Raw genomic sequence first — 13800 nt, forward strand, 5'->3', positions numbered from 1 at the left:
ACATTTTCATAAGTTCACGAATTTCTCGTACTCGAAATCCATCGAAAATTGTGTATCGTTTGACGATCAATGCATTAAGTAGATATAAATGTTTAAGTCGTCCAAATTTTTCTGCGTTAAAAATTGTCTCACGAACTGTTCTTGGATCGCAAGATGTCCCATCTAGGAATCGCGTCCCCTACTTTGAGAAACACTGTTTCAATGTTTTCTTTGCGAAGTATCGAAACAAAGAAGTGATACTCGATAACTAATTTTGCTTTAAAAAACCACGACCTTGAAATTTCAGGAAAGGAGACCTCTAGGAAACATTTTTGCCGATACTGTTACGTTATGTTACATCACGTGACTGTTCGGGGTCCGCCATCTAGGAAAACAACTAGACAACAGAAACGGAAGAGTACGAGAAACAAAGTCGTTGTAAGTTAAACCTAGTCGATTAACACAATCACCCTCGGTAATTAGTTAGATCAGAGGCACATCTCGCCGATTTCAATGATTGCGAAATATTTCATAGAATTTCACATTTTGAACAATTGTTTCGCGTACATATAACCTTCACCCAACCTTAGACTTCGAGATATAAGCAAGATTCCTTTGTTACCGTTATATTAAATTGAACACACAACGATGTTACTCTGATCACCTATTATCTGTGTACTTATAGAGACGAAAGATACTATAAATGCTAAGAGGAGTCAGTAATCATACGCAATATTGCAATAAACTTTATTTGGACACAAATAAAAATTTGTCGTCGGTAGTAACTTTCAATGTAACCCTCTTGCTTTTCAATACACTTGGTAGATTGTTTCATAAGCTTCAAAAAAGAACGTTTTCCCCCGAGTCGCTTCTTCGCTCTTGGTTCGGTTCCCTCTGTACGCGTAAAGCATGTGCGGCCATTTTTTCAATTCATTCGTAAATATTTCGTTACAGTGAAACACTGGTTCCGCAATGTGTCGAAAGTTTTTGACGAATTACTATCCCTGATACACCTTTTGATCGCAAAAATCAAATCTCTAATATTGCTCTTTTTTGGTGCAAACAGAAAGAGGAGCAATTATAGTTAACGGCAAGCTAGCAGCGACTGACGCGACCTAGTAACGCTAAACCTGTATAGAAATAATAGAATGGAAACCACCTAAAATGCTTTTCGAAACAACAGTGCTGTCAACAGGAACAAAAATACAACTTCATTGTGGATAATTATCGACTGACCCTCCTCAACTCAATGCAATAGTAGCGAATGAATTTTGCCAATATCTCAGGAACCAAGACCAACTGAAGAATACATAGAAAAAAATTATTTAAAATCTTGTCCTCTGTAACATAATAGGTTGTTTAATAAGTTTTATCAAACGACAAAACTTATTCAGCAACCTAGTACTATACTGTTCAATTAGTTTTATCGAACTTATTGACCAACCTAGTACTATACTGTTCAATAAGTTTTATGGAACTTATTGACCAACCTAGTACTATACTGTTCAATAAGTTTTATCGAACTTATTGAACCTAGTGTAACCTAGTATGTTACAGAAGTTTGTTTCGATCATCGAAATCGATGAGATGACCTCCTAATTTAACCCCTTCGCCCACAATATCGTGGCAAGAAAATCGTGCCAAACAAGAATCACGGGTGAGTTTTATCCATTAGTGAATCCCGAAAATATCAGGTACCCAAGCTTCGAATCGGCTAGAGCGTGACTCGGGTCGGGTCGGGACCCGACAGTTTGCGATAATCGGGCACCCGAAAATGTCGAGTATTCAACATCGAAGTCGGGTCAAGTAGGGCATAAGTCGAGTCGGTAATTCTAAAATCTATGAAATTTAGGTACTCGAATATTATAAATTTTTGGGTTTTCGACCCGAAATGTCAGTTACTCGTCCAATCTTATTGTTCACATTCGTACGTTCGAATGTATTTTCTCAAAACTGATAGGTTTCGAGTAGTATTGGAAACGTAGTATTAGAAACAAACCTTCGTACAATGTCTTCGAAAAGAAAGTTCAACATTGACAAGAAAAGCAAGAGTTTCGAGCTAGCTGTTGCTTACGAGACGCGTTATCGAAAGTTAAATCGTACGACAAGAGGTTGAATAATTATCTCACCCTCTCCGCGACGACTCGTTTTCTCCATGGAACCGTTCCGTTATTCGAGTTGAGCGGTCCACCCTGTACTGTATACTTTCCAAGCACGCATTTATTTTCGCATTTCGGATCGAAAGATCGGGAGATACGAACGCTCCGCGTCACGGACCGTAATTATCGACCGGAGCTTCTTCGAGGTATGCTCGAGCCTGGAAGAGCGGCGTTTCCACCCGGAAGTACGATCGAAAAGAAGAAGCGAAGGAAGCACGCGTGTGCGCGGTGTTACGCGAGGATACGCGAGGATACGCGAGGATACGCGAGGATACGCGAGGATAGTCGAGGATACGCGAGGATAGGCGAGGATACGCGAGGGGGCAGAGGGCCCGTTCGCGTGGATTTGCATTGCGGCGGGGATAATTGAAATCTCGCCCGCGGCTCGAGATTCGATTTTAGACAAGGGGCCAGTCACGGCGTTAAGGGAGGAATCGAGCCGCGCTCCCCCCGTGGTATTTCTGGGCATCGCGGTGCCCCGTACCGGCAATCTCCCCCTTCTTTCCATCGCCTCCTCTCGCCTCCTCGTTTTTTCACGTCTCGGGCGGACCACACGGTCCTCCTCGCGTACGGCGTTTTGGATTACACCTCGGACAATGAGGTCGTTAGGGGGCGAACCAAGGAGGTAGAAAGTAGAAAGACGAGGCTCGCCACCCTCGCGTTTCGAACACCGACCTCTGCCGCGTCTCCTCCTTCGGCCCCCACCGACCCTCCCCCACGATACCCCCCCCCCTCTCTCTCACTCTCAGCTCCCCTCTCCGTCGCGTCTCGCCGCGTGAATTTCGTCGTCTTTCTCTCCCGATGGCCGACCGACGTCGCGCCGACCAGAACCGCGACGCCGCGCCGTGTGCACGTACCACGGAATTCTATTTGCCCGAGAACATTTTTCTGACCCCCCTCGAGCGCTCGTCGGCCGGACCCCCCACCCCCCACCTCATTCACCCGCTTTAATTGCATAATTGCGCCATTGTGCCCGCGCGGAGGGGGCCCGTGAAAGGCCGGTCCCTCCCTCCTGTCCCGAGACCGGGGGCAGCTCTCGAGGTGAGAAAAAATGCCGCGCGGGAGGGGAGGGGGCCCGCGCTAGCACCCGAACAGAAAGGGTGGGGGTTCGCCAGGTAGCGAGCCCGAGCCCGAGCCCGAGGAATTCGCCGTGTGTCGTACCCGAACGCGATTCGCACTCGCCGCGAGTCTAATTAGTAGGGGTGTCTCTGGATCGCGAAACTGCCGCGTGGACGGTGACGATTCTTTTTCCGCGATCTCGAGACCATCGGCGTAATAAATATCACCTCGGTCGATAAGTTCGCGCGGTTTTCGACCAACGAGGAATTTTTATTTCACCCGAAAGTATCCAGCGTGACGCGTTAAATGTCGCGATGGTCGTTGGTGGCTGGCGCGCCGAATTTACAACGTTTCTTTGAAACGGTCACGAGAGACGAAGTTTAACGTAAACTTTTACATAACGTTACCGTTGTTCGCTATCCTCTAGAATAAATACGTCGAGGTATCGAATGTTTCTGCTTTTCGGTACACGGTTTAAACAGATCTCGGGAATATTCTCAACAGTAGAATGTATTACCATTTGTATCAGATCGCATACGCATCTTCGAAGTTGTACGGGAAAAGTAGAAATTAATTTACGAGTTACGTTACTTGTCTATTTTGATAATTCTCCGCGAATATCGTAGACAAAGACACCGTTAATAATTGAATAATTTTAAAAAGAAGTTTGAAACAAGTTATACTGAACCCTTTGGTAGTTTTAGCGTTAAATATAGAAAATGATCGGTCAACGCGTTAATCGATTACGCGTTCTTTGTCACTTCATATTTTATCTCTTCGCAGCGCTTCGAGTTTTGAAAAACTTTCGAAGAATTCGAAGGTTTTCGAACCAATCTCTGAGTCATGATTTTGAAGGAAATTTCGTTCGGAGTGTTTCGAGAAGAACGAAGAGACAATCGAGGGATCGTTTTTTGGAGAAATATTGCTTCTTTCTTTTTATAGACACCACGTGTCGAAGATGTTCATTTTTACTCGTTGGAGACTACATGGTTTTTCACTCGAAGCTTCATCGTTATTAGCGCGAAATGAAAACTTTCGAAACCATTTCGCACGGAAAAATTGAAGCTATCGAGTCGTATATAATGTGATACCGACAGCCAATTTTTATTGAAAGAAACTTATCATTGAACAAACTGATACATGCACATATGTATCAGTGCATATATGTATTACGGGAATACGAAGTTTTGGGGCACCCAGGGGCTCGTTTTGGGAGAAATATCGAACGAACGAACGGGAGAATTTTTATACGCATTTTTATATTGTCCGAGATGAAAAGCAGAACGAAGAATAAAAAATTAATGAGTGACCGAGCACGTATACAACGAATACGCCAAACGTACGTGAAATATATGTATCGTATTGAAAGTATATGGAAATGCGCGCGCAGTATACGCGAATTCGGGTAAAATATCCACAATATGTGCAAATATGCGCGAAATAAACGAACATACGTGCAAATGTGTATCAAGTGTGGGCAAAATATGCACGTAAATGCATACAAAACGTGTGCAAAATGAAGGAAGAAAATGAGCAAAATGTAAGAAAATTACTGTAAAAGAAAAGAAAAATACAAAGTATACGTAAGTAATTAAATATACGAATATGTGCAAACTGATTGAAAAGAGAAGCAAGAAATTATTTGCAAAATGTACATACGGAGTGATTTCGAAATTTAGGGTACAAATTTTGTCGGGGATGTGACTTGAAATAAAACGAAAATAAAGAAGGAGAAAATTGCGTGGAAGACTTTATTTTCTGAGAGAAATGCAGTTGAAAATTAATCTCACGTGCACCTGACGACTGGCGTTACGAATTTCTCTCCAGATGGCTACTGTGATCGTTTCTGTACAGAATATAACGTCAGCCACTGTTTACTATCGATACTTTCCTATTAACGCGTTCGTAAAGTGTACGAAAGATGCTATAAACGTTTATAGTATAATCCGTAACTCCGGTCATCGGTTGGGTGCATCGAATTGATTTTTAAATGCATTTTTCACGAAAACGGAGCCTCCGATGCAATTTTATATTTTCGTCTTATTTCGAGCCATAGAATCTCCTCGATCCCATTTGTACTATAAATTTTAATCCACAGTATACGTGTATACAGTTAGCTTTACGCGTGCTAGATCGATTTTTAGATGCATTTTTCACGAAATCGAAGTAATTTTATTATTTTACGTTTTCGTCTTATTTCGAGCCACAGAATGAAATATTTTTCACCAATTTGTACCACGAACGTCGAAACACTCGGTATATACCAAATGCACAGGCGTATGCTTATCTTACGACATAGTTTCACTATCGTATAAAAAAGACGGTCTTGGATGCACGGTAAAAGAGAATCACTTCGTTCGTAAAAATGCAATGCACGTGTAAATATGCGTCAGTATAGGCAAATATTTTCTCGCTTTTTTAAACGAATTCTTCGGATATTTTACATCTCGGTAGAGTAACCAGTTTTTCAAATCGAAATATCAAAATACATCCCAAAATGAATAGTTTCTAAACGATGGATATTCGATTACCGAGAAGTAATTTTTGAACGTAATTCTTTGGCGCGAGAGTTGTTACATCTCGTCGATTCGACTTGGATCGATTCTTCCATCCGGGTTTTTCATCGAGGGAACACAAAGACCGCGCGGCTTTATCGTTGCACGGAATTTCTTCGTTTACACAATTGGGAACAAGAAGTGTTTTCGTTGTCCTTAATTTCCTCCCGAAATTTCCCATTATTCGTAAGCAGCTGCAGCAGGTGATGCGCAGCCTGCGTCAGACAATCATTACCGACGAGCGCGTATTATTTCATTTAGATTGCATCTCGCCGGACAAATTATTGCCACGCACGTGCACGGCCAGTCACCGTGGTATAAAGCAGTTTCGAAGTCCTTCGAAGTTCGGGCATCGAGAGACTTTCGGTACCCCGAACAGCTGGCCGGTATCGTTAATTTATTTCCCCGGGAAGTATCGTCGACTTCGTGACTTTCAAGAGCGACGCCCGCGTTCGCTTTATTAAATAATTATCGGTTATCCACGGACATCTTGTTCGCTCGTGTATTACGGCACCGGGTATTAAAGCGCCTCGACGAGTAAATAACATGTTCTTAAGTTTACGACGCGGGGTGATTCGAAAATTGTGTAAGAAAATTTATCAGCGCGTTTGAAAGCCCATCGACGAGGAAACCTCGATAAACGTGGATGAAAACGATGTTTTTAGCGCGCAACGTTTTTAGCGTCCAGAGTTTTCGATAAACGAGGAAAAATTCAACGTCACTGGTTCCGATCTTACGATAATTCCCGATTTTATTGCAATTTTTTTAACGGAATATCTCTCGATCGAGAGATGCTTTCAGAAGGGAATTTTTCCGAATTCCAACATTTTTCATCTCACAGCACTGGAATAGGTTCGTCGATGATCTCGTCGTATAGTATATTTTGTACGAGTGAAAATCTTCGAATTTATGTAAAAACGTAAAACTATGAGCGAACACTGTCGTTCACTTTACGACGTTGAGAAAAATATTTGACGATGCTCGTAAATTGGGCCGACGATTATAATTCGTGGACTCTAGAATCCACAATCCGGAACATCTTTTCGAAATCGTTGCTTTATTTTTAATCTAGATCGATAACAGCATGTAGATGTACCTCGTCCTTGTACGTTAAATATACAGCGTGTCCCAGAAATCCTTTTCCTTTGTATATTTTAGCTCGAGTTTAAAGGTCGGTTCTACCTCGTCGTTACGTCACTGTGTAACTACGCTTTCTTCTAATTTGCATAATAAAACCATTGTAATAATAATATATCGTATCGTTATTACAACACTTATATATAAAATACCGTGTCGCATGTATGTATTTCTATTTCTATTTGTAAAACATGCTAGCACAGATCGATTGAAAAATTCTGGAACATTGTATATTCACTCTTACTTCGTCATAGGGGAATGTAAAACTGAGTAACCGTATTGCAAAAAAAAATCACTCAACAATCGTAAGACAATTTAGTAAAATGTCGTTTAGACCCAAAGAAGAATAATAGTATCGTTAAAACATTTAACGGAAACAATCTTTTCTCGCATTTTACATCATCAGCTATACGTAGAACAAAACATATGTGCAATAATTTGCACAATATCTCATCAAAATCGTTAACAATAATTAAATCTCGTTTTCGTTTATGTATTCATCCTGCGCGTTAAATACCACTTCCGCTAACTTTGGTACTCGGGTGATTAGATTTTTTCATAACTCCTCGATCAATACCATTCGTATCGTATCGATTTTAGACATTTCTCTTTCAATGACTCGAACACATCATTGTTTCAAACATTTGAACGAGCAACATCGAATATATGTCCGTAAATATACGCAAAGGTGGCGGAAAATAATTTTAATAATTTTCATTGTGTTTATAATAGAAACTTGTCGAAACGAGCAAGTGTCCTATGAATTTGGAGCAGGAAGAGGGACGGTTGATAATTGATAAAATTTGCGATTAACGCGAACGTTGACGCCGTTTATAGAAAGCGTTGAAATTTCTTCGATAAAAATTGATCCGATTCTTGAGAATTCTGTCGAATATCGTAGCAAGTACGCGAGAACCTCGTGGAAATCTCGTCGCCGAAAAAGCTCTTTTCACGCCTCGTGTGTTGCGACGTTGTATAATTTTCCAAACTGATGCGCATTATTCACCGTGAAACGTAAAATCCAGGCGGAAGTAACGCACGCGAACGCGTACCGGGCGTTACAAATTGTCATTCAACGTTCGCGTAACGTTGAAATCGTGTCGCGAAGTCGATTAGCTAGCGTAATGCAAAAACGAGAGACCTCCACGGAGGTAACGGAAATGCCGAGGGCAGAGACAAATAGAAATTCTTAAAGTCTGAAAAGCTGTCCCCGGCAGGAACCAACGCGACGACAAATGTGCTTGACGGGGAAAAGCGTTCACGTTCGCGTGCACGCGCGCGTATGACGGAAACGTCGTTTCTTAGAAACGAATCGAACGACGACGACGACGACGACGACGACGACGACGACGTCGACGACGACGATGTGGTAAAACTTCCACCGAGCGATGTAATTTCGGAGAGAACTAATAACAAAGTGGAAACGCAAATAACCGAGCGATCCTGCGATTATGGAATTCTTGGAGAAGAAAATCTTGCTTCGTTGTCACGAAATTTGAATTTCAATGTTACATTGGAAAACAGAGATAATAACGCGAAAAATACAGAGATCACCATACGAATAGAGATTCCCTTGATTTTGTTTACCTTGCGTTGTTTAAAACAACGCAGTTCTTTGATTTTCGAGAACATATTCGAGGCAACGATAAGGATCATTTACTTCCGCTTTTCGCGCTGCGATTACGGAAGTGGATCTATTGCGAAGCTAAGGAAGATTGTTCAATTTATTGCTGGAGAACTTAGAAGAAACGTTTTCGTTACTGAGAAACAGAAACTTTCGTTCGAATAAAAGACGACGAATAAAATCAACGTTTAGTCATTTTTATTCGTTCATAAACGAAATATTTATGTCTATAATCAATGTTCTAATTTTCATCGAACGAGTAACGAACGAAAAATTATTTATCTGTGTTTTGAATCAATTTTAACTGGTTCAAAATTAAATCGTTTTTATCAATAGTTATCCGTTTAATTGTTTTCGGGTGAAATATAATAAATTATTTTAAAAAAATCCATGACCAAATTGCAAACTGTCCGCAGTAATAGATAAATATTTACTAAACCATAATTTAGGATTGGAAGCGTTTATTAAACGAGATATGTGCTATATTTAACGCGATAGAAAGAAATATATATTATATGTGCAAATGATTGTATTACTCGAACTGAAGAATACAAAGTCAGAAACCATCACTGTTTCTTGATAAATAAATATTTAAGAAAATACTGGCTTTTAAAACAAAAACTGTACAATACTTTCAGGATACTATCGTGTTATGAATATTAATGCTTCTAAAAACTACTAAGCTCTTAAATTTTGATACAAAAAGAAATATATTTCGATGATCAATTTATTAGCAGATAGAAATATTCAAGTGGTCTACATTTTTCTATGTTTTCTACGCGTTCCCCTTGAATCGTGAAATGTTCTCCATTTGTGCTCCCTACTTTGGAAAACCTGTTTTTTTTTGTCGCACTGAAAAAAGTTTACTTTTGTATAATCTTACTTCGACGCGAGAAAAGAAGGTAATTTATCATTATAAGGTATGCAATATCCCATATTCTCGAAATTAATTACGAATATACAAGCAAAAGATTCTAGAGGCAACGCAACGTGAATAAAATCGAGACCCTGTTTATCGAGTAAGAATGGTTTCCTTTTGCTCGATTTTCTATCTATAACGAATAACAGTGTTTAATTCGAGTTCATCGCTTACAGTTTGAAAATTCTTTAGCGTAAGTGTTCGTTATCCGATCTCGTGATCCTAGGTTTGACGCAATGTCGATCCGATAATCTTAATAATCCATCCGATCTTAATATTAATAAACGTTACGTGTTGAACGTTTCGCGTAACAGGAATGGTATTAATCCTCTACATGTATGTATGTTGAATAATATTACGTTCATTTCGGTTTAGACGGTTATTTCAGGAAACTTGGAAAACATTTAAACGCGCACGTATTATTCCTTTAACAAATTCTATATATTATTTCTATACAGAGTGTCTTCGAACGATTAAACGATTAAATAGTAACAGAGTCTTCTACGAATGAAAAATGAAAATATTATAAAAACCGAAGCCCAAAACAGCTTCATTTTAAGGTCATGACCAAATTTTGTAAATAAATCGATAACTTGCTGTATTTGCATTACGATACGAGAACAAATCGGCAATGTTTAATCTAATCTTTGTTCGAGTTGTGTTTACTACTTGAAATCTTGGAAGGTTATCGATGTAACTTGTCGTAGTATCGAAAACTATCGATATGTTGTGCAGAATTTCCAATTAAACTGTCACCGTCCTTCTCGAATGAAGAGTATGCGGATATATCGTTCGCGGTTTCCGGGAAAACTCGAATTGTTGCAAGAGAATATCAACAAGGATTCTATAGTGGAAACCTGCCACATTATTCCGTGTTTATTAAACTGTATTCTAATTTACGCGCGATAGGTTCGTTTTGTCGTTTATAACAGCGCCAAGTGAACGGCATTCTGCTTCGATAACATCGATTTCAAACATATTTCGATCGAACGAATAAATATTACATTCGAGAAAGAAAAATATGCATATAAAATTGAATTGCTCCTAGCGTAAGACGAAAAAGAAAAACTATACCGCAAACTGTCTAATAGTATCGATGAGGAGAAGAAAGATTACTTTTTCGTAAATTAATTCTCAATTTACTCGATAATATTACCGTAAAAGGTCTTCGGGGAGTTTCGTGGCATTCGCAAAAACCTGTTTGGAGAACATTAAAAGCTGATAATTGACCTTCACACCATTATACGCCGATGCAGAAACTGTTGCCAGCTGACTATGATAAGCAGTTACAAGTTTATGAATGGTACGTACACGATGTACAAAATTATATTTTTCGATCGAGGATCGACAAGTCGAACGAAGAAAATAAACATGGCCGACCTCGCTCCGCAATGTAAACAACACCAATTAGTTTCATTATTTTCAATACTTTGTTGTCTAAACGCGAAACTTTTTTCATTCATTGTGTAACATTTTTATCTTATATTTATCCATAGAACACACTGGTACAGTTTGATCGTAAAATTTGGATATACCTGATGTACGTATCTTGATTTAATTCTGAATATTATGAAAATAGCCTCGATCTCGTAAAGAAACATCAAGGAACGTTGCTAAAAAATTTGGGGCGGTTGAATACAGTTCGTCAAATACAAATGCAGATTTTTGTTCGTAATAAAAACACGTAAGTGTTGCTATATAAATTTATACTTTTCAGTGTTTTACAGAGAATTTATCGAGGCAAGGCTGTAAATATAAGTTTCTAAATCAGAGGAACGACCAATGGGAAAATTTCACAGCCTCGGTTTGTTTAGAATTAAAGAAAAAGTTTTTCCGTACAAAAATACTATATTTACTTTATAAAATGAAACGGTATTAAAATAAACTAAGAATGGACTACCCAGATCAACACTTACTCGTACTTAATATCCAAAGCAAATCATCTAAGTTGCAATAAATTTAATCGGTACTTTCTCAAACTATTTCTGGCTAAGATTCAATTATAAAATAAATAGTACGATTTTTTAAAGATATAATGCTTTTCGATGGAATTTGACTCGTGTTACGCTTCTAAATCCAACATATTAAACCATCGCCCCTAATAATTACCTAGATGTAACTAATACGACACTAAACACATTTATACTTGTTTAATAAAAAAGAAGATCATCGAAAAGTAAATATTTGCCTTCGCCTACAAAAATAACACTCGTATCGTAATTCCTTTAATGATCCTGTTTACTTTCTCCATGGACACTATTCTTCTTTAATATTTTTTAATAATTACTGCTAAATTATGTACAAATTGTAAAGAACATCTCTTTCTTAAATTTTATGTATTCTTGCCAGAAGAGAGACTGCAAATAAAGTCGAAACGTCGGCAATATACTTTTATTTAAAACTAGCACATTTTGTTGTTTAGTATCGTACCATGATCATCAAAGGGTTTTGTTTAGGACAAACAGCTCCAATTGTAAAAGTAACCGCAAATAAGGAAATTTGATCGAACGATTAAATTATACAGTAGATTAACAAGTACAACTTTACAAGGCAGCGATTTACTTGATAAATCCTTCAACTGTAAAAATGTACACGTACCATTCCTTGAACGTGTCTCACTACTTTTGTCGTCGTTAATAATAATTTCTAATTGAAACTATAGTTTATAGTAATCTTCGAGTACTGTGTTTTGCAAACACAACGTCAATATATATTTTTACGATTTCTTAGTCGTAAATTGGATTATTCCTTCCTTCGAAAAGCAAACACAGAATGATCATCTAACTGTGATTTATCTTAATGTTGAATAACAGCGAATAAGATAGAGCTGAACCATTTTTTCGTTAAATTACAAACGAACATGCTGCAAATTCGAAAACTGTTCCGATTAACGAATTCCTATATTTCATCTTTTTCCATCAAACTCGATTCTCTTTTTAGGTCTCGTTCATTCACCTTGAGATATAGTTATACCGGCTCCACTTCTCGTATTCGCAATCTAGCCATTATTGTAATTTTCTTATAGAGCTGACGCGCGATATTTCAATAAGTTCTGTGTGACCGTACCAATTTTACAGCGTAACTCTTCTGTGCAAAAAGCGGTATGCTTCCCGAAAATGATTTAAAAACATAAATAAACCAGACGTTATTCCGTTAATAATTGTCTCATTTGTTGCTTTTATTAGCAGCCATCATCGACTCGGTTATTATCGAAATGGAGGGAATCAGTTTCGAGTTTTTATAATACAATGAAACACGAGCACTCCGACAATTACGCGAGCCTCGAATTAAAATTGGTAAACGAAACTATTAATTAAAACAAAATAAAAATAATCGATATGTCTGTTCCCCGTTCAATTATTTATCATCTGTATGAAAAATTATATTAACGATCGATAATTTTGTATTCCAGAAAGGTATACATTATTTTTAAATAATTTTGCGTTCACCGAAGTAATATAATATTAATTTCATCGTCAGTATCGTTGACTTTACGTTACAATGTTTATTTCGTCGTTGATTTCGAAAATGAAGCGTTCACCTCGATAAATTTAATCGAATTCAATTTATAAATGTTGCACATACGGAATAATGTTGAAGCGTAGTCGCCAGCGAGGCGCAGGAACCGGAAGCACAGAAATCACGCACAAAAGCACCACCTACACACGAACACACGAACGCTGCGGAAACACTGACCGATCGCGACAGAAGCGCAAATCCGACTGATCGGGAACAATGAACAAAGTGTCGACGATCTAAGCCGATGGAATCCGTAAATATCCGAATTTTGGCGACAAGATTACACGAAGCGCGATATTCGCGAAAACAAAACGGCAGGCACATGAGTGCGATGTAGCAAGGTGATAGGACACGAGTGTTCTAGGAAATTCGCTGTGACCAACAATTCTTAGAAGGAACAAGTTGAAGATAGAGGGGAAACGAAGGACAATAGACAGTGAAAGTTTGAACTATGGCGAAAAGAATGAGTAACTTCACCGGCCAGAACTTCGACAAATTATCTTTTCAGTTACGATTACTACGTTGCTGAAAATAAATCAAGGATTTGGACTTTACGGAAGGAAAAATTTTGGAAACATTGATATCAGAAACGAAACAAATATTGCGCGGGGTGTTCGAAAAAGAGATTTAGGATTTTAAGAACGCAGAGTCCAGCGCTACCTCGCTATAATGTCACAATTTCTTCCTCGTTTTATGTCGTAAAGTTATCCCCTCTCCCTGTTTCTTGCTTGCTCTCGCTGATTCTTACTCTTAATACATAAAGTGTTTCGGAAACAGATGGACAAACTTTAAAAGCGTATTTTATTCGCTATAAAAATGAAAAAGTCATTCGTAGAATTTCTTAAATTA

General features: G+C 38.6%; 1 protein-coding gene across 6 annotated transcripts in view; it reads right to left on the reverse strand.

The window, feature by feature from the left end:
- The window catches only part of Wge (BAH domain and coiled-coil containing protein winged eye), a 445841-nt gene that overhangs the window by 116156 nt on the left and 315885 nt on the right, over positions 1-13800 (reverse strand). The window lies entirely within an intron of this gene.

Source organism: Ptiloglossa arizonensis, chromosome 6, assembly GCF_051014685.1.
Source record: "Ptiloglossa arizonensis isolate GNS036 chromosome 6, iyPtiAriz1_principal, whole genome shotgun sequence".
Lineage (NCBI taxonomy): Eukaryota > Metazoa > Arthropoda > Insecta > Hymenoptera > Colletidae > Ptiloglossa > Ptiloglossa arizonensis.